Source organism: Podarcis cretensis, assembly GCF_951804945.1.
Source record: "Podarcis cretensis genome assembly, chromosome: 10".
Lineage (NCBI taxonomy): Eukaryota > Metazoa > Chordata > Lepidosauria > Squamata > Lacertidae > Podarcis > Podarcis cretensis.
This window is the reverse complement of record NC_137179.1, coordinates 55,650,959-55,675,662: the sequence shown is the minus strand read 5'-3', so window position 1 is coordinate 55,675,662 and position 24,704 is coordinate 55,650,959. Positions and strand designations below refer to the sequence as shown.

General features: G+C 43.1%; 1 protein-coding gene across 2 annotated transcripts in view; it reads right to left on the bottom strand.

Moving 5' to 3' along the window:
* The window catches only part of MET (MET proto-oncogene, receptor tyrosine kinase), a 100,236-nt gene extending 75,552 nt beyond the window's left edge, over positions 1-24,684 (bottom strand). The window contains exon 1 of one of the 2 annotated variants that reach the window (XM_079994063.1): positions 24,531-24,684. The gene's annotated coding sequence lies outside the window, so the exon portion shown is untranslated. Of the gene's footprint in view, positions 1-6,569; positions 6,591-24,530 lie in introns of those variants that run through there. The other variant, XM_079994064.1, reaches the window with a different exon arrangement.
* Between the last annotated feature and the right edge of the window lie 20 nt (positions 24,685-24,704).

Here is a 24,704-nt window from a genome sequence, read left to right as displayed (position 1 = left end):
CCTTCCAGTGCTTTAGATCAATAAATATTGCATTTCATTTCCCTGTGGCTTGTGCTATTAATCTGTGCAGACAGGAGGTTTTTGCAGAAGTAATATGTGCTGGGCCCTAAACTCTTCAATTTCTCAAAAAGCAGAATTAAACTGCATAGGGAGAAAGGAGATAAGAAAAAAGAAAATACCCAACTCTTTATAAGGTCATGTGAAATACAGTATCAAATTGGTCTACCTAAACAAATCATTTTGATTCAGTCACAGCTGAGCAACTGAGATCTGCTGAATCAGATCTACAATACCAGTGTTGCCAGTGTAGAAGTTTCTCCAGTTTGGATCAAACATAAAAGTCACTAAAAGGAACTTGAAAGAAATCTGTGTTAAGGACAACAGAAGCCTCAAAACTAAACAAGTCAACAGTAAATCTGTTTTTGGCCAGCATGATGTCAGTTTTCTTTCATGGAAGATGCATCGTGTAGTGTGAGTCTTTAGAAATGAGTACTAGCCAGGCACCACAAGTGTGGTAAGAAATGACATGTCATATTACAAGAGGTGCAAATATAAGTGTTGTGGCTGATATCCTGATGATGGAAACTTACGTGGCCTGACTAATATTCATTGCTGCAAATATGTGGTTTATTTTCTCTTTGCAAGTAAGCAGAATCCCTGCTGACTATCTTATGCCTGTTTATTTTATTTAATGTCCTGATTTTGGTTGCAGAAATCTTTGACTCCACTCATAGCATCATGTCCTGTTCTATGATTCTTTAATCACAGAATTGTAGAGTTGGGACCCTTAGGATCATCTAGTCCAACGCCCTGGAATGCAGTAAATCTTTCACCCGAGGTGGGGTTTGATCCCATAACCCTGAAAGTAAGAGTCTTGTGATCTATTGACTGAGCTATCTGCTCAGTAACCAGTCCCTTTAGAATTAGGGGAAAGGCTGTGTTTCACTGGCAAAGACGATGTTCTGCATGCAAAAAGAAAAATAAAAACCACAGCTTCAAACTCTGGTGTCTCCAGGTCAGGCTGGGAAAGATTACTGGGAAGCCACTGCCAATCAGTGTCACCAATGCTAAGCTAGGCAGATCCCTTGTCAGAGTTAGCATAAGGCAATTCCCTATGGTCCCAACAACAGAATCGGAAGGTTCCAAATGAACAATCTTGTCCCCAAATGCAGTGTTCCAAAAACAGGATGTATGTTAAACGGCATCTCCAATGAAACGCTCCAAACCTTCATTTAGGAAACTCCAGTATTATACAAATATCTCCCAGTACTTGTATTATGCTGGCAATCATTTAAAAAGGGGTGGAAGCATTCAGTAAATACACAGAACAGCCCTTGAGAAACTATCACTTGAGAATGTGGGTTGCACTTGTGTAGACTTCATACTAATGCACAAGCCTCATGTTCTACATGCAATTAGGGGCTTTTATGTTTTACATAGGGCTGTGCACTGAAAGATTCCTTTCTCCCATTTAGCAGTGGCACTAGTAAAGTTACAGGAACGTTGCACTACGCACTTTTTCTGAATATTAGAATTGGCTCTTCATTGCTTCTTGTGCTATTTTAAGGGAGTAGGGTCAACAATATATTCACGATAAAGCCACTCAACAAGCTGGTAAGGAGGAATGGGCATAGCAACTCCTGTACCATTCTCCTTTCTCTGTAAATCCAAGTAGTTCAGACATTCAGGTCAGCAGGAAGGAAAATTTACACAAGGAAACAAATACCGAAATAAAAGCTATTTCATACTAGTAAAAATGAAAACAATGGATCATGTATCCATGTGTGTCAGAAATTGCTCCCTTATCCAACGATTTAGCACAGATTAATAGTGGGTGATAATCAACAAAGTTGTAGAGCTGACCCACTGAAATCAATGGAAGTTCGTCGCTTTTAGTGGGTCTACTCTGACTCTGACTTAGCTGGACAACATTGGCTATCACCCTGTAAATTGTCTGAAGTGCTTTGGGTTAATCCAACTCTTGTGTGACCATAGCATCTCAGGTATGAATTTCAGGTTGAATATGTCAATTCTGTTGCAAAGTGTTATCTGACTTTGAAAATTCAGCAGTCATATTGACTCAGAACCAGAAAGCATTAATCTACATACACTAGGTAGGGAACCATTAAGTCTTGGGGGCACATGCCGCTGGTAGGCGTCCAGAGGCAAAAGTGGACGGAGTTAACAGATGTGATTCTTAATTTTTGTATAGCAGGCTACATATTCCACCTCCCCACTTCTGCCTCCACACCCTCAACACCTCCGTAGTTCACACACACATTCCAGAAAGGCAAAAAACATAAGAGGGCAATACAGAGCAGGACCATTGAGGGGCCTGGCCTGGGGAGAAGAAGAAGAAGAAGAGTTTGGATTTGATATCCCTCTTTATCACTACCCTAAGGAGTCTCAAAGCAGCTAACATTCTCCTTTCCCTTCCTCCCCCACAACAAACACTCTGTGAGGTGAGTGGGGCTGAGAGACTTCAAAGAAGCGTGACTAGCCCAAGGTCACCCAGCAGCTGCACGTGGAGGAGCGGAGACGCAAACCCAGTTTCCCAGATTACGAGTCTACAGCTCTTAACCACTACACCACACTGGTGTAGTCCCGAGGGCAAAATAAGAGGCTTAGATGTCCAACCTAGTATTTTGAAAGAGGTATCAATAAGAGCTATCTATTCCTCTAATTGCATAAATGCTACATTATCAGCTTTATTAACAAGTTTTTCTACAGTACTGCGTCTCCCGACGCTCTTGAGATGGTGTACCAAAGTTAAAATATAATACATCAATAACATATAAAATGCAAAAAACCCCACAAAAAAATATGCAGTTGAAAATGGGCAGGAATAAAAAAAATCAACCATATGCTGAAGCTTAGCACCAGCAAAAGCCTGGGTACACAGATCAATTTTAAGAAGATGCCAAAATGTCATCAGCAAAGGCACCAGCCTTAATTCGATGTGATGATGGTTCTACAAAAAAACTTTCACATCAGAGTTAAATATGCAAGTGGGGGAATGATTCAGGGCTGCCTTCCTTTAAGGCTACCAAGTTCCATTGGGCAGTGCATCACCAAGCCCAAGAAACACTGTTTATGCAGCTTTAAACTTATCAAGTCCATAACTAAGTAAAATGAAGGTGTTTGCATCAACATTAAGAATCTAGAACAGTGTTTCCCAACCTTGTGCCTCCAGCTGTTTTTGAACTACAACTCCCATCATCCCTGACTAGCAAGACCAGTGGCAAGGGATGATGGGAATTGTAGTCCAAAAACAGCTGGAGGCACAAGGTTGGGAAACACTGATCTAGAATACATTGTGCAACTGAAGAAGTTGGGTGAGGACAACCAGCAAGTTTCTCATGGAAATCAGTTGCTAGCAATAAGAACCATGGTTGGTTAAAGTGTCTAAGATCCACAACCAAATTTGTATTCCTTGTTACTTAATGTATACATGATGACCATTTCCCAATAACCAGATATTATAGGAAAGGAAGAAAGAATGGTAACTGGAGATAGGAAGAGCAATAAATAAATTCAGGCAATTGGCCTGCTATTGGGGGGGCGGGGCGAGTCATCAACAGTATTGACAATAACTTACAGTCTTCTTGGCTCATTTGAAAGATCTTCAGTGTATTCTTTTTAAGCTGAGCAGTGGAAAAAACACCAGGTATGCATTCAGAATTTTAGTGATTAAGTAATTCATTTATATGCATACCCTATTCATAGGTCTAATATATTAGTGTATTTTACAACAGCTTTTCATGGAACAACTGTTTTGCCAGGCTTATATTAACAGGCTCTTAAACACAGGCATCCATTCTGAAGAAAATATATTATTCCTTTTACTCATTTAACAATAATTTACAGCAAGCAGACTGGAGTGCAGTACAAATCATAGCCTCTCCTTTGTTACCTGCTGTAGTGCTTTAAACCCATAAGAATAAGGGAAGCTCTTGGGCTTGTGTCAGACAACTAGATTTATTTTGCTGCTTCTGGAAGTAGCAGTGATGAGCGAGAATGGCACTACAGGCTTTTAAAAAGATTGTATAAAACGAACCTTCAAAAATATTCACTAGTATTCCAAAAGAATAAAGCAGATCAATAGCTTTGCTTAAAAACTAAGAATGTGGAATATCAGTCAACATTTGTTGAAGTGTGCTGCTATATGAGCTAAAGGTTGAAGGATCAAGTCCATAATAAGGAAGCTGAAAATGCTCAAAGTCTCCAAAAGAAAGCCTAGGAACCAAAACTTACAAAAGAACACAGATGGAAGTAAAAAGCAGACAATAGGGACTAACATCAATATATGGATCTGAGCGGACAAGCTCTGCTTTAGGAAATCTAAACGGTAATGCACATTTAAAAAAAAAAAGAAAAAAAGTTTGGTGCTTGAGAGGAGAGAGGAGAATGGACACCTTGAACAAATAGCATCTCATGACCAGTTTCACACATACTTCAGAGAAACTTAGGTTGCTCTGCAGCTCTAAATTATTAGAGTTCCAGAGATCTCAGAAGCTTGCTCTGCAATAACTTAGAGCAGGGCTTTTAGTGTGGCTGCCTGCCCTTGTTCTTCTGAAATAGCTTTCTAAATAAGACAGGCACCCCCTGTCTGTACTTTCCAGAAACAATTGAAGACATTTTTAGTTCTGACAGGCTTTCTTTATGTCTAATTCCTTTGTGACAGTGGTTTAGAAGACAATTAACAGCTAAATGATGATGATGATTTCAGTTTCCCATGATTAAGAACAGAACAGTGGCTGCCTCATAGGATTACTCAAACAAAATTTTAAAAATGAGGCTACAATCCATACCCCATGGTCTACAGCAGTGGGGCTCAACACCATCACCATTGCATCCTGAGCCCCACTGATTGCTTTCAACTGTGCCCATGAATGAGCAGAAAAGATTTCTGCTCCCACAACACAACTCCAGCTCCTCTCCTCCACACTGCAATCTTCCAAAATCTGTTCAAGGTTTTGGGTTGGATTTACATGATGTTGGATTCAAACCTATGACTATTTTTTATAACAAAGTCCTTGCTTTTCTTAATAATATCACTAAAAATGGTAGCAGGATTCAATGGTATCCCAGGAGCTTACAAAAACCCTTTGCAGAGCTGTCTTTTTAAAACTTGCAGCGTTCACATTGAGCAACATGAGCAACATTTATTAGTTCTGCTTTCAAGTTAATTTTTACCCCAATTGTGAGACTCTTCCAAAATACTTCATGCCATAGGAGAACATTACAGCTGATGACCAATTAGTGGACCAATTCAGTGGAAGATGTCCAGTGAGGAAGGATCTGACCTCCAATCCCAGAAATAAAATTATGGCTATGGTGAGTCCAAAACATATGACTATGATGCTGGTACAGTGGTACCTCAGGTTACATAAGCTTCAGGTTACATACGCTTCAGGTTACAGGCTCCGCTTACATTAAAAGCATATACACAACACACATGACAAACAAAACAGGCAGAGTTCCAGATTAACTGTAACAAGTTAAGGCACGCTGTTGAAAATGCTAAGAAAAACCTGATAATGGGTGGAACGCTGAATGAAAGGCAGAGGGAGAAGGAAGAAATTTCCCCTGACTTGCAAGAAAGTTCCCTTGACTTGATTGTCTACAAATCTGGAGCTGTGAAAAGCAGCATTTTTAGTTTTTATACTAAGAATAAAGGCCGTGTATCTGTGACAAGATGGTCTCCACACGTGCTTCCAGATGACTGGTTGAATCAGTTAGCCTCCCCACCCCCCACTATCTTGTAGATATTATGCACTTTAACATTGCAGATATTGGCACCAATGAACTCCGTGCTACCTCTTATGAAGAAGCACTCCTGAAAACACTCCAGCTTTTGCTATGGTAGCTTGTACCTGAAAAGGGAGGTTCCACTCTGGCCTGGAGAGGCTTCAAGAAAAATTCCATTACAGGAAGCCAGGTATACATGCTCCAAAGCAAACTGAATTGCAACAGTTACAGATAGGTAGCCGTGTTGGTCTGCCATAGTCAAAACAAAATAAAAAGATTCCTTCCAGTAGCACCTTAAAGACCAACTAAGTTAGTTCTTGGTATGAGCTTTTGTGTGCATGCACACTTCTTCAGATACACTGAAACAGAAGTCGCCAGACCCTTCTATATAGTGAGAAGGTGGGGAGGGGTATTACCACCCTTCTGAGTAATACCCCTCCCCACCTTCTCACTATATAGAAGGGTCTGGCGACTTCTGTTTCAGTGTATCTGAAGAAGTGTGCATGCACACAAAAGCTCATACCAAGAACTAACTTAGTTGGTCTTTAAGGTGCTACTGGAAGGAATCTTTTTATTTTGAATTGCAACACCCATTGATGACTGTCCCTCCTTTATCATTTGCAAATCTAAATCAAGCAAAAGAATGTCAGAATCCTTCTAGAATAGATGCATTAAGCCAAAGGTAGTATCAACTAATCACCACTCCTTCCAGATTGCCCCACCCCCCACTAACACTATCCAAATAAATTTCAATAGCCTGAGGCTCCTTCCAGAACAGCCCAAATATACAGTATGTTAATCTCTTTACTCTATCTCACCTGGACAGCAGAAGATGCCTATCTGGAAGCCATTTCGCAAATGTTTTGGACAAGCTTTTCCTGGCTGGCACCATTTGAAGATTTGTAACACCCATCCACCAACAGGAAGATGAGGCTTTGCAATATTTGTTTTTATATTAATTTTTAACCTCAGCTTGAGCATCAAGAGGTAGTGGTTTCCAACTCAGCAGTTAGGAATCTTTGAATACCCAAGCTGCCTCAAACCTTATGCCCAGGAACTTTCCTGCAGGCTCCCCCCTTCTCCTTTTTCTCCCTTCTTTCTATATCCCTTTTTTTTGCTGCTGAACAGGAACACTCACCTCCAGCACACTAGCACACACACCACCTTACACAACAAGGACAAGTATCAAATCTCCCTGCCCCACTGCAAACCGGTTAGCTGACAAAGCCCTCCTTCCCCTATCCCTCATTTTCTACCCAATCAGGTCCCTCTTTTGAGAGGAGACCAGTGCTCTTTCTTCCCTTTGCTATGCCCAGTTCTTCCTCCTTAGCTGTTTCACCTTCAAGCCCCATTTCCTCACTATGCATACCCACCTACTGCAAAAACAGACTCATTTTACTCTCAGTCATTGACCCCAAGGTCTCCCACCAGCTTTCTTCTGATTTTCCCCAAAGGCCCACTATCCAAAAAACCCCCCAAAACCCAGTTCCTCTGACAACCTCCCCTTCTCTTTCTGAAAACAAGCAGCTATAATCAGCACCAATTTTCCCTTTCCAATGCCACCGTCACCCCTTCAGCCAACACCCTTCCCTTCTGTCTTTTCTCCTGACCACGTCCTAGTTCTCCCATGTCTGCAGAGGCATTCTTTAGAACAGGCATCCCCAAAGTTTGGCCCTCCAGATGTTTTGGACTACAGTTCTCATCATCCCTGACCACTGGTCCTGTTGGCTAGGGATCATGGGAGTTGTAGGCCAAAACATCTGGAGGGCTGCAAGTTGGAGATGCCTGCTTTAGAATAAGTTCCAACACTTGTACTGGATTTAAATTTCTTTAAACTGAGCCTGTTATTAGTGTGCTATTTATCTTTAGTAGAAAAGAGGGCGGGGGGAGCTAATTTCCTTTTGATATGATATCTTTACTTTTGCTTTATCTCTTGTCTGTGCTAATCCTTGAGATACCAAACGCTCAATGTCAAAAAATAATAATAATAAATCACAAGAATTGTGTGAGAGAATTTGACGCTTGTGTGCAAACTACACTGCGGTACATTAGTACATGAACTACAGGGATGCGGGTGGTGCTGTGGGTAAAACCTCAGTGCCTAGGGCTTGCCGAACGCATGGTCGGTGGTTCAAATCCCCGCGGCGGGGTGAGCTCCCGTCTTTCGGTTCCAGCTCCTGCCCACCTAGCAGTTCGAAAGCGTTTCCGTGTGCTGCGCTGGTGCCGGCTCACCAGAGCTGCTTCGTCACGCTGGCCACATGACCCGGAAGTGTCTCCGGACAGCTCTGGGCACACAACCCTAGAGTCGGACACGACTGGCCCATACAGGCAGGGGTACCTTTACAGTATATTAAAGTTCTCAGTTAATGTACAATGTTTTAATTTGCAAGTCACCACTTCCATTTTTAAGGGTTTTCTCGGGGAATATTTGGTGCAAAAATCAGACTGGTGTGCATAGTTGATACGACCTCCTACAAAAATGATTAAAACTCTACTGAAGATTATAGCTATTTCTAATGGAACAGAAGTAAAGATCTGACTAGGCTTCTTTAAAAATAAAAATAAAAATACTACTACTTGCTGAACAACCTTGTTGAGTACAAGGCACCACTGTTTTGCCTTCCAGGTGTTGACATTGTCAATTACTACGGCCATTCATCCTGTCTCACAGCTCACCTCATTCTTGGCATGATGCTATCTCTAGTACAATTAATGGAGACTACCATGTTTCCTCTTGGCCACAGTTTATCCAAGGACCATCACATTTGTAATGAATCCCTATTGTTATATGCATCATCATAAATCCATTAAAGCCCACTTGGAACTTGGAACATATTGCTTGGAAAAGCCACATGTTTAGGGTGTAGGGTTGCTTTTGAAAGGTGGGGTTGTTTTCATTCCATTCAGATAGAATTTATGTTGGGTGGGATCAGTTTCTTATACTTAAAAAACTCCAGCCAAATAGACATTGTTTGGAACAGCTACCACCTAGGAAACATGGTCTCGTTTGGAAAATGCAGCTGCTTCCACTGCTAATGCAGCCATTTGTCCTGCATTTTTGTAAATGCCATAGCCACCTAGTGGGCAATGTCTTGGCCACCCTAATGATGGCATGCCTCCCATCCACACACACACAAACACCCATCATGCAAGTTTGCCCTTTTAAAAAGTGCATTTCTTTATAGAGGCCCATTGTACAACTGCTGTTCCTGGAACCTTTTGCAAAGGCGAAATATCCCAGTACCACTGTCTTCTCTCAGCATTCCAACATTATGGGTCAAATGTTGGACCCACCATTCTTCACCATTTGACCCACCAAGCTCATTTTGACCAAGCCACTCCCAACAGCCAACGTGCCTAATAATAATAATATTTTATTATTTATACCCCACCCATCTGGCTGGGTTTCTCCAGCCACTCTGGGTGGCTTCCAGCAGAATATTAAAATACAATCATTCATCAAAACTTAAAAGCTTCCCTAAACAGGGCTGCCTTCAGATGCCTTCTAAAAGTCTGGTAGTTGTTTATTTCTTTGACATCTGATGGGAGGGCATTCCACAGGGCAGGCGCCACTACTGAGAAGTCCCTCTGCCTGGTTCCCTGCAACCTCACTTCTTGCAGTGAGGGAACTGCCAGAAGGCCCTCGGCGCTGGACCTCAGTGTCTGGGAAGAATGATAGGGGCGAGACACTCCTTATCCACGGCAAAGTCACAAACAGGGTTGCAAAGTTCTTTGCAAGGTGCTGTTGTAAATAAAAATATGCCACCATAAAATTCCTATCACAGTGCTTTGAAGCATCCACTGTCACCTGGTTGTCAGGGTGTGAGCGCCCTGCACAACCAAAGCCCCAGTAATCAGCTGGGATCAGCTGCACTAGGAACTCCACAGTGCATCCAAATGGGCTAGAGCAGTGTTCCCCAACCTTGGGCCTCCAGCTGTTTTTGGACTACAACTCCCATCATCCCTCACTAGCAAGACCAGTGGTCAAGGATGATGGGAAGTGTAGTCCAAAAACACCTGGAGGGCCAAGGTTGGGGAACACTGGGCTAGAGGAAACTACTTTGATTCAAAACACTTCCTCCAGCACTTTGCATATAAGCTGCTTCCTCTTGACATAAAAAAGTTATGTTTTTAAATTGCTTTCTCTGGCGAGGGCAAAATACTCAGGGGTTTTTTTAGGAGCATTGTCCTCTCTGCAGAGAGGTCAAAACGGCTCCCTGTAACTGACAATCAGCTGACCACTGTAGTTAAAGGGATCCCCTTTTGGCACATTCTGTCTTCAAAGGAGGTTGCTGGAACTGCAGAAAGCTGTTACAGCAACCTCTTGAGTCCTTTGACGGGTATCAGTCACCTGATGTCATTATCATGCCAGGTGATTTGACAGTGGATGCTCCCATCCAACTATCCAAGTTGTCCAGTGGAAGTGGGGAAGACAAGTCTCTGACTTGCTGGCTGGATCCAGTTCTCTACCCATTTGTTGTTGTTTAGTCGTTTAGTCGTGTCTGACTCTTCGTGACCCCATGGACCAGAGCACGCCAGGCACTCCTGTCTTCCACTGCCTCTCGCAGTTTGGTCAAACTCATGCTGGTAGCTTCAAGAACACTGTCCAACCATCTCATCCTCTGTTGTCCCCTTCTCCTTGTGCCCTCCATCTTTCCCAACATCAGGGTCTTTTCCAGGGAGTCTTCTCTTCTCATGAGGTGGCCAAAGTATTGGAGCCTCAGCTTCAGGATCTGTCCTTCTAGTGAGCACTCAGGGCTGATTTCCTTCAGAATGGATAGGTTTGATCTTCTTGCAGTCCATGGGACTCTCAAGAGTCTCCTCCAGCACCATAATTCAAAAGCATCAATTCTCCGGCCATCAGCCTTCTTTATGGTCCAGCTCTCACTTCCATACATCACTACTGGGAAAACCATAGCTTTAACTATATGCTCTACCCATTTACATAAGGTTAATTACATGTATCAATTGTTATCTGACCTTCCTTCAAGCAGCTCAGAGCTTTGTACACAGTGTGCCTTCCCATTGTGTCTTCAGGGTAGCCAAATACTTTTTGCTGGATGAAGTGAAGCCCGCATGGCGTCCAATAGGGCCAACGCTTTAAAAAGTATTGTTGCATAGATAGCTCAGTTGGTTAGAGCTTGGTGCTGATAACACCATGGTTACAGGTTTGATCACTGTATGGGACAGCTGCATATTCCTGCATTGCAGGGGGTTGGACTAGATGATCCTCAGGTTCCCCTCCAGCTCTACAATTCTATGACCATTCAAACACCAGTTCCCGCTTTCACTCATTCTCCTCCCCTGCCTCCTTGGGAACCACTAATGTACAGAATGGAAAAGCTGACTCTGTCTCCAGACTTCCACTAAAGCTATGTGCCAGCCATGAAACTGGGTCTACCCCTAAAACTGGGTCTACCCCTAAAAACTTTAAAAACAAATAAAAAAGCACATGCATAAAAGCTTTTAATTTTCAAAATGATGTCCAAGGCCTCTTTCATTAGGGTCACACATGCTTTTATTGGGACATGCCTTTATTTGCTCCATGAACCATTCCGAGAAGTCAGGAAGGAATTCATAAATCAAGGAAAAGTTGGTGAAATCAAGTTACAATCTCCTTGCTGTCAAAGTGACAAAAACTGAACAAGCCATCTGCCTGCAGAATATCTGAACACAAGCCATTGCTTCTCAACTTTAAAACACCCAGTATCTTGGGTATAATATATTAACATGTCTAATAACCGCAAATCATCTCAGAGCATTACTAAATGTTACCACGCGTCTATATAATTTAATATTTTTTTAATTTAAAAAGTCCTAAACAAAGGGAACACATTACTCCAGTGAACAGGCAGGGCTTTGCAGGTTTGCCAAAGGTCCAATAAATTCTAGACCAGCTGGAAGATCTTTATCAGCATTTTATCAGGAACAACAAGTGACCTACTCAAGAATTTCTCACCAGATTTTCTACAAGGCAAAAACACATTCCAGAAGATAGCAAGAAGTGAACTCATTATTTGTTGTTAGTTGATAGTTATGCGAAATGGTCAGTTGTGAATAATCATAAAATCAATTGTGAATTTGGCAGCTATTTATTTATTCAAGATTGTTTAATAGGGTTTAATTGGACTGTAAAACGTTTCTTAAAAATACGGATAAAATCAAATGTTAAAAGCAAGTTCATCAGCTTCTGTTTCTTGCCTAGGTTACATGAATGGGATCAGGAAACAGATCCAGTTAATTGCCAGTACTTTCGAATCTCTTTCTTAGATTTGAATACCCATCTGATTAAGAATTACTCACTTAAATATTTTATTTTAACTCCTTCCGTAGGACAGAATGTACCTTCCTGGGGGAAATTCTGAATTACAACATACCTGAAGACTTCTACGAAAAAATGTTTTGAAAATGATTCAAAGACAAAGGCTTGTTTGGGCAAATTCTTCCATTTTTTGTTACCAGTATGGGAATTCCAAATAAAAATATCAGGGCTGGTTTTATGTGTGACATTTGTTTCTGTGAAAGAAAAAGCATTTACCGGTATGCTGTCCCTGAATTGTGCCACAAGCAATTGCCAAAGATCAAACAGCAGTATTGGCTGTCCAGTCTTTGCAATTGCAGCACACTAAATTCATTAGCTACCCTTCAAACCTAACTGTGTACACATCTCCCACCCCCTAAAAACCCCAGCTATCACAGAGTTTGTCTCCAGGTAGGTCCGCTCTTGAGGTACAATTCTAAGTATACCTGACTTAAGTTCTATTATAACCAATGGGATTTATTTTCAAATGTGCTCCTAGCTGAGGAATCATGACATCACTGCACTATGGCCAGAGGTGCTGCCAGGTTTGAGGGAGCCCTGGACCAGATGACTTGCATCTCCCTTCCTGTGGCCACTCTGCTTGCCTGAAGGCCCTGATGTCATGGAGGAGAATGGAAAGAACAAAGTAAACCCCTGGCTGGATGCCACTTATGGTGGAGTGACTCTTGCCATGCTAGGATTTGAGGTTTTTAGATTCACTAAGCAGTGCAGAGAAGAGTGAGTAGGCAGATTGTCCAAAATAAAGGGTGTGCAGCAGGAAGAGATGTAGGAACGAGGAATTCATATGAACACACAAGGGAAACTTCACTGTGAGACTCAGCAAGCCACAGATCCAGAGTTAAAGAGAAGCCACGAGACTCCAAGACATGGATCTAATACAATGGTACCTCGGGTTAAGTACTTAATTTGTTCCGGAGGTCCGTACTTAACCTGAAACTGTTCTTAACCTGAAGCACCACTTTAGCTAATGGGGCCTCCTGCTGCTGCCGTGCCACCGGAGCCCGATTTCTGTTCTCATCCTGAAGCAAAGTTCTTAACCTGAAGCACTATTTCTGGGTTAGCGGAGCCTGTAACCTGAAGCGTATGTAACCTGAAGCGTATGTAACCTGAGGTACCACTGTATGTAATTTCAGCCAGGCTCCCTTTTGCCAGAACATGCCATGTTGCATGTGACAGCTAAATATTCAATTTAACCATTTTGAGATTAAGGAATTTTAACAAAAGTCCACATGGGAAGGAAGGCTTTTTCAGCCGCAGCACACACACAAAAACAGGAAATATCTACAATAAGAAGGTATTTGTCTTCCTACAATGGAACATAAAGATGTGTCATCCAGTTTTCAGGCACAAAACAGCAATTCTAAGTAAACTTACACATTACAGCAGAGGCAGGATTATATTAGGTTTTCATTGCATTTCATGGCCAGTTAAAACTTGCACAAAGGGGGGAAAACAAACAAATGTAACCTATTCAACTCAGTGCAGAGCTCTTAATCAGTAGGCATCTGGAGCTCAGGGGAGGGAAATCAATTTTCAGAAGGCAAAGAGTAACAACTGCAGATTTAATCAAATTGCATTTGCAATTCCGTACTATTCTCAATATTTCTAAAAGCAATGAGCTCAATGGCAAAGAATGAATTTCAATAAATGTCACATATCTAGTTGCTAGGCTTAATTCTTAAAATTTATAGGTCTGGATCAACTTATCTGAAGGAAAAATGTTTCTGGGGCACTTTATGCTGCTTAAATGGGGTAAATATTCATGTAAAGGACGAACACAAATGTTTGGTGCATATAAGGTGAAACTTCAATGAGGAGAAAGAAAAGACAATGCAAAGAAGTATAAAGCAACCATAAAAATGTTTGTAGGACTAATATACAATATGAAAATTGTGACAATTAAAAAGAATACTTCACATTTTTTGTGCTTCACGAAAGCTAAAATTCAATAAGCATAAACACACAAAACATATTTATATTACAGATTTGCATGGGAAGAACAATTTTCTAAGACTTTCACAGCCAAGGGTACAAGCCAAAGCTGGGAAAATGTATTTCACACTCCTAGTTGGTATCACAGCCAAATTTTAGGATGTGAAGTTCCAGAGTCCTCTATAAGACCCTGTCTCCTTAGAGGTCACTGGCTAAAATGTTCAATAGGCCCACCAAGTTCAGACTTTCTTTAACATTCCTTAAAGCAGTCTGCTACCAAAATATACTGATCCACAGAGAGCAGGAGGGTCTTTACTCAAGTGCATAATTCAAAGTCAGCAGAGGTGGAGAGATCTCCTAATCCAGAATCTTGAACACCATAATTTAAATACCAGTAAATATCGTTATTTATAGCAGAGCGGGAACAAATAGCCATTGGTAAGTAAAAAATAGCTTTAATATCCTGAACTAGAAGAAATGGTTGCCTTTTAAAAAAAAAAAGCTCTTTACTCCCTGTCTTATGTCTCATTCTTCACAATCACTCTAACTCAGCCTATTGAGTGCCCTCCAAATGTTTTGGATCAGACAACTGGAAAACAGTAGTTTGGGGAAGTCTTCTCTAACTCTTGCATGACCCACCATTCCATGACATTTCCCTGCTTTGAGTCATTTTTCTATCCATCCTATTAGAGAAGATTGGTAGTTCTTCAGACATTGATATGACCCCTTTTCTATAACAAGAATATGCTGAGGAAGTCTCCTGGGAAATCCATGTGGGTGGTGGCAACTTTCCCTGCTACTTGCCCCAAAACAGGGAGAGTACCACCACTATCAATAAGAAACTGCTTGGACACATTCCTATAGATTGTATCCTTAGATCCCATTCATTAGCGCACAGGATACAAGACTGACTTCTGAATAGCACAAACAGTTATTCAAAATACAGGACATCAGCAGGCCATTCCACAATGAGTTCTTTGTTGAAGAGGACTTGTGGTAGTAGAACATACATTTACACAGAAGTCATTTGTAACCCTGTGGCCAGTTATACAGTACTTTAAAATGTAGATATCAATATCTTAACATCACCTCTCCAGAATACTTCTCATTTCTTTAAAACATGAAAAGAAAAAGCTAAGCTTTGACACTGGTGACGTTCAAATATCATAGTATCATAGACCCTGAGGATCATCTTGTCCAACCTGAATATGAAGCTGTCCCATTCGGGGATCAAACCTGCAACCTTGGCATTAGTAGCACCACGCTCTAAACAACTGAACTATCATAATACCACTTGCTCCATTCCATACTTTAGCTCACTTTTTTTTTGCGACCACCAGCATAGTCAAATGGACAACCCAATGAAAGAAATCCAGTCCTTCTATGACTATATCCCACACCCAATTAATTTCACGTGGACCATAGAAATTTGGTCCTACAATAATCATTACCCTGTATAACACACTGCCTTCTTGGAGGCAAATAGCTTGACAATTCCAAAGATTTGTTAACACTGAAAGGAACAAGTTAGCACAATGCTCTGTGTTGGGATGACTGTGGAAATTAGATTGTAATGCTGATTTGATTTCCTAAAAGGTATATGAAACAACACACAACAAGGTTAAAGATTCCCATAGTAATGAATGTTCTTGGAATTTCAAAGAGCTCAGAGGAGACCAGATTTGTGCTTAAATTGGTGTGGGGGAGGGGTGTAAGAGAAAGGTCACTTAATTATTCTTGTCTTTAAAGTGTCATCTATACAACATTTCCCCTGGGTGAAGAAATTGATTTTAAAAGCGTTTCTGCTAACATGCTTGTGTCAGCTGTTATGTATGAATTATAAATACTTTTAAAATAATTGCCAGTGGAAAGGGGGGGAAAACTAGTGCTGTTTAGGAGAAAGATCCAGACACAATGGAAAGCCTCACTTTGAATGAGAGGTTATTCTTATTTGCAGAATATGAAGACACACTACATATAGTTGACACAATACTACAATTTTCGTTTTCTTGTTAAAACCAAAGTGGTCCCACAACGTGCAAATTAATATATACGTAGCTTATTTCACAGAACTGAAGGGTGACCAAATACCCTCCTAAAATGTCCTTTTTTCCAGCCATTTATGAAACGTGTCTAAAGTTCTGCCTGCCCAGATATCCCTAGGAATAGATACTGTCCTGATGATACTGTCAGAAAGGTCCTGCTCTTCAGCTCAAAGGCGATGCATCTTGCATTACAATGGATAGAGAAAAAGACTAGCCTCAGTGACAATTATAAAGCAAGAGCTATTCTCCAAGGTACACTGGAGCCAAAAAGAAGGTTTTAAAGCAGAAGTAGGGCAGTTTGAAGCACGTCAAAGTGCAAGTAGATAAATAGGTACCACTCAGGTGGGAAGGTAAACGGCGTTTCCGTGTGCTGCTCTGGTTCGCCAGAAGCGGCTTAGTCATGCTGGCCACATGACCTGGAAGCTGTCTGCGGACAAACGCCGGCTTCCTCAGCCAATAAAGTGAGATGAGCGCCGCAACCCCAGAGTCGGTCACGACTGGACCTAATGGTCAGGAGTCCCTTTACCTTTTAGGAAATCTTTGGCCCTCCAGATGTTGCTGAACTGCAACTCCCATCAGCCCAAGCAAGTATGGTCAGCGGTCAGCTGTAGTTCAGAAACATCTGGATTTAAAGAGTGAAGCATTATCACTTTGAAATGTGCCCAGGAGAAGCCAATAGGAAGTCTGTGCAGCACTTGTAAGATAACTGTGGTTCTCCCAAGTCAAAAACATGGGGATCCATATGCAGTACTAGCTGCAGCTTCTGAATACAGTGGTACCTCGGGTTAAGAACTTAATTCATTCTGAAGGTCCATTCTTAACATGAAACTGTTCTTAACCTGAGGTACCACTTTAGCTAATGGGGCCTCCCACTGCTGCCACACCGCCGCCCAATTTCTGTTCTCGGCCTGAAGCAAAGTTCTTAACCCAAGGTACTATATCTGGGTTAGTGGAGTCTGTAACCTGAAGCGTCTGTAACCCGAGATACCACTGTACTTTCCAAGGGAAGCCTTACATCAGGCACCCCCAAACTTGGCCCTCCAGATGTTTTGGGACTACAACTCCCATCATCCTTAGATAACAGGACCAGTGGTCAGGGATGATGGGAATTGTAGTCCCAAAACATCTGGCGGGCCTTACATGAACATTAAAGTTATCAAGTAGAGCATGGATTATGGTTGCCAAATCTTGAGGTAGAGACACTAGTTACGAGCCAGGTGAACCTGGTCAAAATGCCCACCTAAAGATAGCATTAAAGGGAGATTGTGCTTATGGAACCAAATCCTCAGTGATCAGCAAATTTCATTGTGTCTGGGCCATTCACCTCTGAAAGGCAGGTGAGTGCCTGGATTCAGTTTGTCATTCGCATCCACTAGTGCCAGAATGAAATCAATTACAAAAGGCATGAACTGTGTTCTGACTCTTGTCTCTATTTACAGTAGAAACAAGATGATACACAAGACTGTTGCAGATATGAATTATGTACAGCGGAAATCAATAACAGGAGGTTCTGAGGCAAACCCAACCTCCTTGTCAAGTACAATTGGCCCCTCATGTTGCCAACCCAGAGAGTAATATAGAGAGATTACCATGGCTTGGGAATGAGTGGGAACTGGGTCTGCCACCCTCCCGATTGCTCAAATGCACCCTCCTTTAAAACTAGTCACATCAGACAAATAACCCAGATAAGTAATTAGGCACTCATTTACTAGTCTAAGAGAAGCAAGCATTTGAACCCAAGCCGGTAAATAAATGGCAAAAACTCGCTACTGGCCTCCATAATGTTCCTTCCCAAAGTTGGAAAGAGAACAATAGGAGCATAACTGCACATCTTGGCTCTTTAAGGCCAAAAGATACAACTCAACAAGTCTTCTGGCAGTCTGTCAGATTTATGGAAACAACTACGATGAAATGCAGTTGTCAGTATGTCATTGAATTTAATGCAATGTTAGATACAACACCTCTCCTAATTTTCTCTTTGATAAAGAGTTGTGTCATCCTCTTGCCAAAGGCATATTATAAATGATCATGGGACACTAAGAGAACAATCCTAGCCAAGTATCCTAGGCAAATGTACTTGCAAATAGGTTTTGCTATGCTAAATGGGGCATCATTCCTAGTAAGCAAGAATTGCAGGCTTCATGAGCCTGATCTAATGGAGTTTACAGTTTTCCAACCTGCTCTTCTGCTAGTATTCTCATATAAAGACACAGCTACAAAGCCAGATCTCACCCCTGTCACCCCCAACATGTCCTTCCCCCAAATCCTCACCAGCGATGGCAGTAATCAGCCCACTAAGGTACAAATGAATGCTGTGCTATCCTCATAGATAAAGATTAAATGGAAGATAATTTTACAAGAGTAGAATCAGAAGCAATTTTAAATGTGATTTATTTTTTTAATGCATGGTGAGATATAAAGAAATCCCACATTCCTTAAGCTCTACAGAATATATACAGGTGACATTAACCATGAACAAGGTGCTTTTAATTCCCCCATATGATTCAGTATTAGCAGTCCATTGTAAGGAATGGCAGATTATTTAGCACAGTGCATTCTTTGCTCTGTTGTCTTGCTGAATGCCTGGTGAGCAGAGAGCCAACTACTTGTTGAACATTCAGGCTACCAACTCCTTACGTAGATCCGCACTAAGTGGTGACTAGAATACAATTTACACTGCATGGTGACAATGCAGTCAATGATCTATGATCTATTTAAAACAAACATCAGTGTCGTAACAGTAATACATAGTATTTTCAAAGGTTCAAAAGAGCTATATTATTGCCAGCATGTTTTTACATTATTAAATTTGTAATACAGTGGTACCTCAGGTTAAGTACTTAATTCGTTCCGGAGGTCTGTTCTTAAACTGAAACTGTTCTTAACCTGAAGCACCACTTTAGCTAATGGGGCCTCCGGCTGCTGCCGTGCCACCGGAGCCCGATTTCTGTTCTTATCCTGAAGCAAAGTTCTTAACCTGAAGCACTATTTCTGGGATAGCAGAGTGTGTAACCTGAAGCATATGTAACCCGAGGTACCACTGTAGTGTTAAAGAAATATAGGCCAACACTTTTTTAAAAAAATGCCACCACATTGCATGCTGTGTAGGATGGAATAGCTCAAAAGAAGGGTGAAGATGAAGAGTGGTTTAGCTAAGACTGGAGCCATATTTGTTTTGATGTATGCCCACTCATGCTGCAACATGACTTTGCTTCATCTACAGTGTATGTAGCAATATCAAAAGATTCCCCATCTTTCTGCACAAAGACTAGTTATGATAGCATCAGAAGGGGTTGCTGCCCAAAATGGGCACGAGTTCCGCCCCGGGGCACCTGAGCAGCTAGCTATGCTGCTGCATTTGGAGGGCTCCAGTTTGGGAATTCCTCTGGTCCAGGGTGGCTAACTATGAATCCCCAAGTCTGTCACAAGATCCAGGGCAAGCTATCTCTTTCTTATCTGGAGGGGTTAATTCAAGACACTATCTGTGACCCATTCTACTGGAGCCATTAATGTAATCCTCAACAGCAAAGTTCACACCACAAAAACAAACTCCAGTACTAAATTTGTAGAAAACACACTTCTGCACCAGAAGCACAGCTCCGTACTATCAAGGATGGAGACCCTGGGGCACTCCAGATGTTGCTGGACTGGTCAGGAATGAGATGATGGGAGCTTGAGTCCAACAACATATTGAGAGTCATAGCTTCCTCATCCCTTTCTTAGCTTCTCTTGCAAAATTACTCAAAATATGTCACCCTATCAGTTTACTAGAACGAGGTGAGGCCAGGCAACCACTTGCACATACCTGCTGAAGCATGCTATACATAAACCATGCATACCATCCACCTTCACACACTAGGATCACAAAGCATCAACTCAAGTCACATGATGCACAAGTAGTGTGCAATATCCAGATTCATTACAAACAGCTGTACGCAAACAATTTGGTCACTTTTAAACTTTGAATTGAGCAGTATTTTGTGTTCCCACCTGCCTCCACTATCCCCAGATGTATAGTTCTAACACATTTATTAGCACTGATTGGAAGCACTGATTTCAACAGAACTTAACTCCCCCCCCCAAAAAAAAAAAAAGTATTTAAGGGTCTAAAGTATTTGACTATGCAACTACTATTATTTCCTTGAACTCTTTTGACTAGTACAGATTGTAAACCCAAGTCTTACTCTTTAAAACTGCATTTGCAACACTACTCTAGCCAATGTAGTATAGCACCTTTAATTTAAGGCTGCAGCTCTAAGGACACTTTGCTGATACTATTGAACTCAATGGGGCTTACTTATGAATGGAAATGTATATAAGCTTGCACTATAAGTTCTTAATGGATCACTTTAAGTTCATACTAGGGGTAGATATCCCTTTAGATGCTGCTGGACTACAACTGCTATAAACCCCAACCATTGAGACCTTAGGGTGGGTAATGGATGAATAAATAAATAAATAATATTGGCCACGCTTGCTGGGGCTGATCAGAGTTGAATTTCAACATCATCTGGAACCCAATGATGAATTCCAGTAGCATGCTTCAATACATGGGTAGGCAAACTAAGGCCCGGGGCCCAGATCTGGCACAATCGCCTTCTAAAACCAGCCCGCAGATGGTCTGGGAATCAGCATGTTTTTACATGAGTAGAATGTGTCCTTTTATTTTAAATGTATCTCTGGGTTATTTGTGGGGCATAGGAATTCATTCTTTCCCCCAAAAAAATATAGTCCAGCCCCCCACAAGATCTGAAGGACAGTTTGCTGACCCCTGCTTTAATATGTGGTCAAATGACATAGTCTTGGCTAATATTGTCTTTTTGGACCATATAAACAAGTGTGCACACACACATTGCAACATGTATTATAACAAGAAGCCCACCCTCAAAAGAATGGAATAGGGTCCACAAGAGAATGGGCTGGAATGCATTCATAGAGTATTTCTTGCCACACCACTGCCTATGTCCCAAGTTTCTTTGCATAAGTATTTTAGGTCATCACTTAAAAAGTAATTTTGATTAAGATAGTTTGGAAATGTGCAACTGGCCGAGATGACTGGCAGGATCCGAGACCTGGGAGAAGAGAGGGTTGAGGAGGACTGGGGGAAATTTAAGACTTATTTACAGAAATACTGTAATTTGGTTGAATGCTAAGAAGGATGCTAGATCATAAATAACTGCCTACCATTGAATTAGATTTGATTTTGATGATAAGTGAGAAATAAGGAAAATATAAATTTTTTTGGAGAATTGTTAGATTTTATCTAAATGAGCGGAGATAAATATTGTAAACAAGTGGGTAATTTGCTTGGAAAAAATCTTCTGCAACGATGTAAGTGGGAGCGGGAGATGTGAGGGAGTCCAAAGAAGAGACAAAACTATGTTATGATATAAGTAATTTTTATTTATGCATTTGTATTCAAAAATCTTAATAAATATGAAATTTAAAAAAAAAAAGATAGTTTGGAAATGCAAAGATGCAAGCCACATCTCAGACAACATATTATTCCAAAATAGTCCCACAGGGTATATTTTTTGTTATCTACACTTTTTGATTCAGAGTCCCATGGGCAGGTTATGCTTCCTCAAAATTATAACAGTCAAACTGGCTCCCATTAAGCCTCCCAGTGCAAATACCAAAAATGGGGGTGGGGTGGGGGAAAGGAATAAAGCCCTTCTAAGAAAGGGTGGAAGAATTGATGCTTTTCGAAGAATTTATGCTTTTGAATTATGGCGCTGGAGGAGATTCTTGAAAGTCCCATGGACTGCAAGAAGATCAAACCTATCCATACCAAAGGAAATCAGCCCTGAGTGCTCACTGGAAGGACAGATCGTGAAGCTGAGGCTCCAGTACTTTGGCCACCTCATGAGAAGAGAAGACTCCCTGGAAAAGACCCTGATGTTGGGAAAGATGGAGGGCACAAGGAGAAGGGGACGACAGAGGACGAGATGGTTGGACAGTGTTCTTGAAGCTACCAGCATGAGTTTGATCAAACTGTGGGAGGCAGTGAAAGACAGGAGTGCCTGGCGTGCTCTGGTCCATGGGGTCACAAAGAGTCGGACACGACTAAACGACTAAACAACAACAACAAGAAAGGGTGATTTATTTGTTTTCAAACCAATCCACTGCTGGCATTATACCTACCACCAGCAATTGGGTGGTGCCCCCCACCTGCCTGCTTTCTTACTTACTTGCAAGCAGTCCAGGAGCTGGCACCACCCAACAAAGTTCCTCCTCCTTAGCCACAGCATTGCCCTTGTAGAAGTCAGCAACGGGGAGGATGGGGACAAGATTAGACCCAAAGATTTTGAAGGGACTACAAGGTCGAACCCCTTGCAATGCAGGAATCTTTTTGCCCAACTTGGGGCTTGAACCCACAACCCAGAGATTAACAGCCTCATGCTCTACCAGCTGAGCTATCCCAACTGACTCTGGCTCCACTTGCTATTGGGCTTGCCCTACCAGGCTCAACCAACCACCACCGCTGGCCATTCACAGCAGGGCAGCCCGCCTACCGCCAGTTACAATTTCAGGGTGAAGTGAGGAACTTCGGTTGTTAGGCGGGCTTTGAACAGATGCACTATCCACCTGCAGTCAGGCTGAAGAAATCGCTCCCTCCGGGCAAGGCTGCCGGAACAGGCGTGCAGGGAAGCGAGCCGCTCCTTCACCTTGCCTCGAGGACTCTCCCTGCGCTTCCTAATCCAGCGCCTCTGCTCTGAGTCAGATTGCGGGTGGCTCAAAAACTTCTTTGTAAGCAAGCCGCGTTGCAAGCTGCCTCCTCCAGGCACTTCGCTTCATTCTGCCCCCCCCCTTTAAGGAACGAGTCACCCCTGAATCATCCAGGATCTCCTTTCAATCACCTCGCAGCGAGGAAAGGTTTTGGCTTACTCTCGGTTCCTTCCAGTGAGCTCAGCAATTCTTCCCACCCGCCCACTCTCTCTCTCTCTCTCTAGAAAGCGCAGATTCCCTTGCGCTCCAGCCCAACTAGGAATCAAATCACCGCACCAGACCCGAATAGATCTCAGGCCGTCCTGAGCGAAGCCCAAGATCCAAGCAACAGGGATAGATAGCATTTATCGATTTTAAGAAATAGGTGCCTGCTGGAAGCTCTTTCCCCCTAAATCCCATACGCGAGGGGGACTAAACCATGAATCCCTTGCGTGGAGGCAAATGCAAGTCCCACGGGTGCATACCGGGTCATTCTGGGGAAGAGAACCCCTACCTGGATATCGCGTGACGCGTCTGATCATCTCAAATGCACCCCAGATGGCTGCCATAGGAGCCACGGCCTAGGGAGCTTTACCCCCCTCCCCATAAGATATTTGAGGGGGGCGGGCCCCCCAAAGCTGATAGGCAGTGGCATTTGAATAGTGTGTGCGCTCCGCACCATGTGATCGATAATGTGGGGCGGGGCTTCCTCTCCCCCCCTCCCCCGATTTTTTAAAATTCAAGTTGGCACTCCTGCTGGCTGCGCTTCCTCGGCGAAGAGGCAAAGCACCTTGCACATGCTTAAAAGCCTTCTCGTCTCTTTCACTGCACATGCTCTCGGAATGAGCTCTGGGGGGCTGAGCCCTGCCAAGTCCAGGCTGATCTCCAAAAGCAGCGGCAGCCAAAAAAGCATTCCAGCTACTCATTTCCTCGACGATTATTATCAAGCAGCCACTCACCAGCCACCGCTTACTCCGGATCAGCGATCGCTACCAGGAAGTGCAATCGCCTTAAATCGCGCCGCCGTCACAACTCGAACCCGCTGGAATGCCTCCCAGGCTGATACCCTCTTTTACTTACCTGAGAATCAGCCTCGTGATAAAGTTCAACGGGATTTCCCCCGAGTAAGAGATCCGTGGGGCTGAGCTGCAAAACGAGGCGCCAAGCAAGCCTCCCCCCTGAAATGTCACATCCTTTGTGGGGGGGAGGAGCGAGGCTGGAAGACTCCTCAATCCGGATCAGGGGTGCCAACTTGAATAAAATATTAAGGGGGGGGGAGGTGAGCCTCGCCCCACATGATCGATCACATGATACAGTGCACGCACATCATTGGAATGGCGATGCCTATCAACTTTGGGGGGAGGCGCCCCTCAAATATTTTAGGGGGGGGGAAAGAGACCTCGACCCCTAGGAGTTGGCTCCTAGGATCCAGATTCATGGCGGGGGTGGGGGCAAGGAAAGGCCGTCCGCATCTGCGCCAACCTCTCCGGACTTTCCCAGGCGCCCAGACGGAACCATACCAATAACTCCCTGGTCCGAAATCAACCCCCGATTGGAGCGAGACAGGATCGGACCAGCCGCCCAAAGCGCGCTCAAAACACAACGCTCACGACGGAGCGGGACCTGCTCCTGAAGAAAACGCGTCCGGGGTCGGGCTGTGCCGCGCTCCGAAGCAAGGGTCCCCGCTCCGACGCAGCCGCCGCTCTCCCCCCCCCTTCCCCTTCCCCTTCCCCGCTGCAACCTGCGGAGCTCTCCTGTAGTTTTGGCCGTACCTTGCTCGCTGAAGGCGGGGAGGGCGCCGCTGTTCCGCCGCCGGCGAGTTGCCTCACATCTGGATGCCGCCACCGACGGTCCCCCCCCGAGCGCACCAGGAGCCGCCCCGCCAAGCGTCCCGCCTTTTCCTTTCTCTTCCCCGCTGGGCGAGCGAGCCACCTGGAGGGAAATGC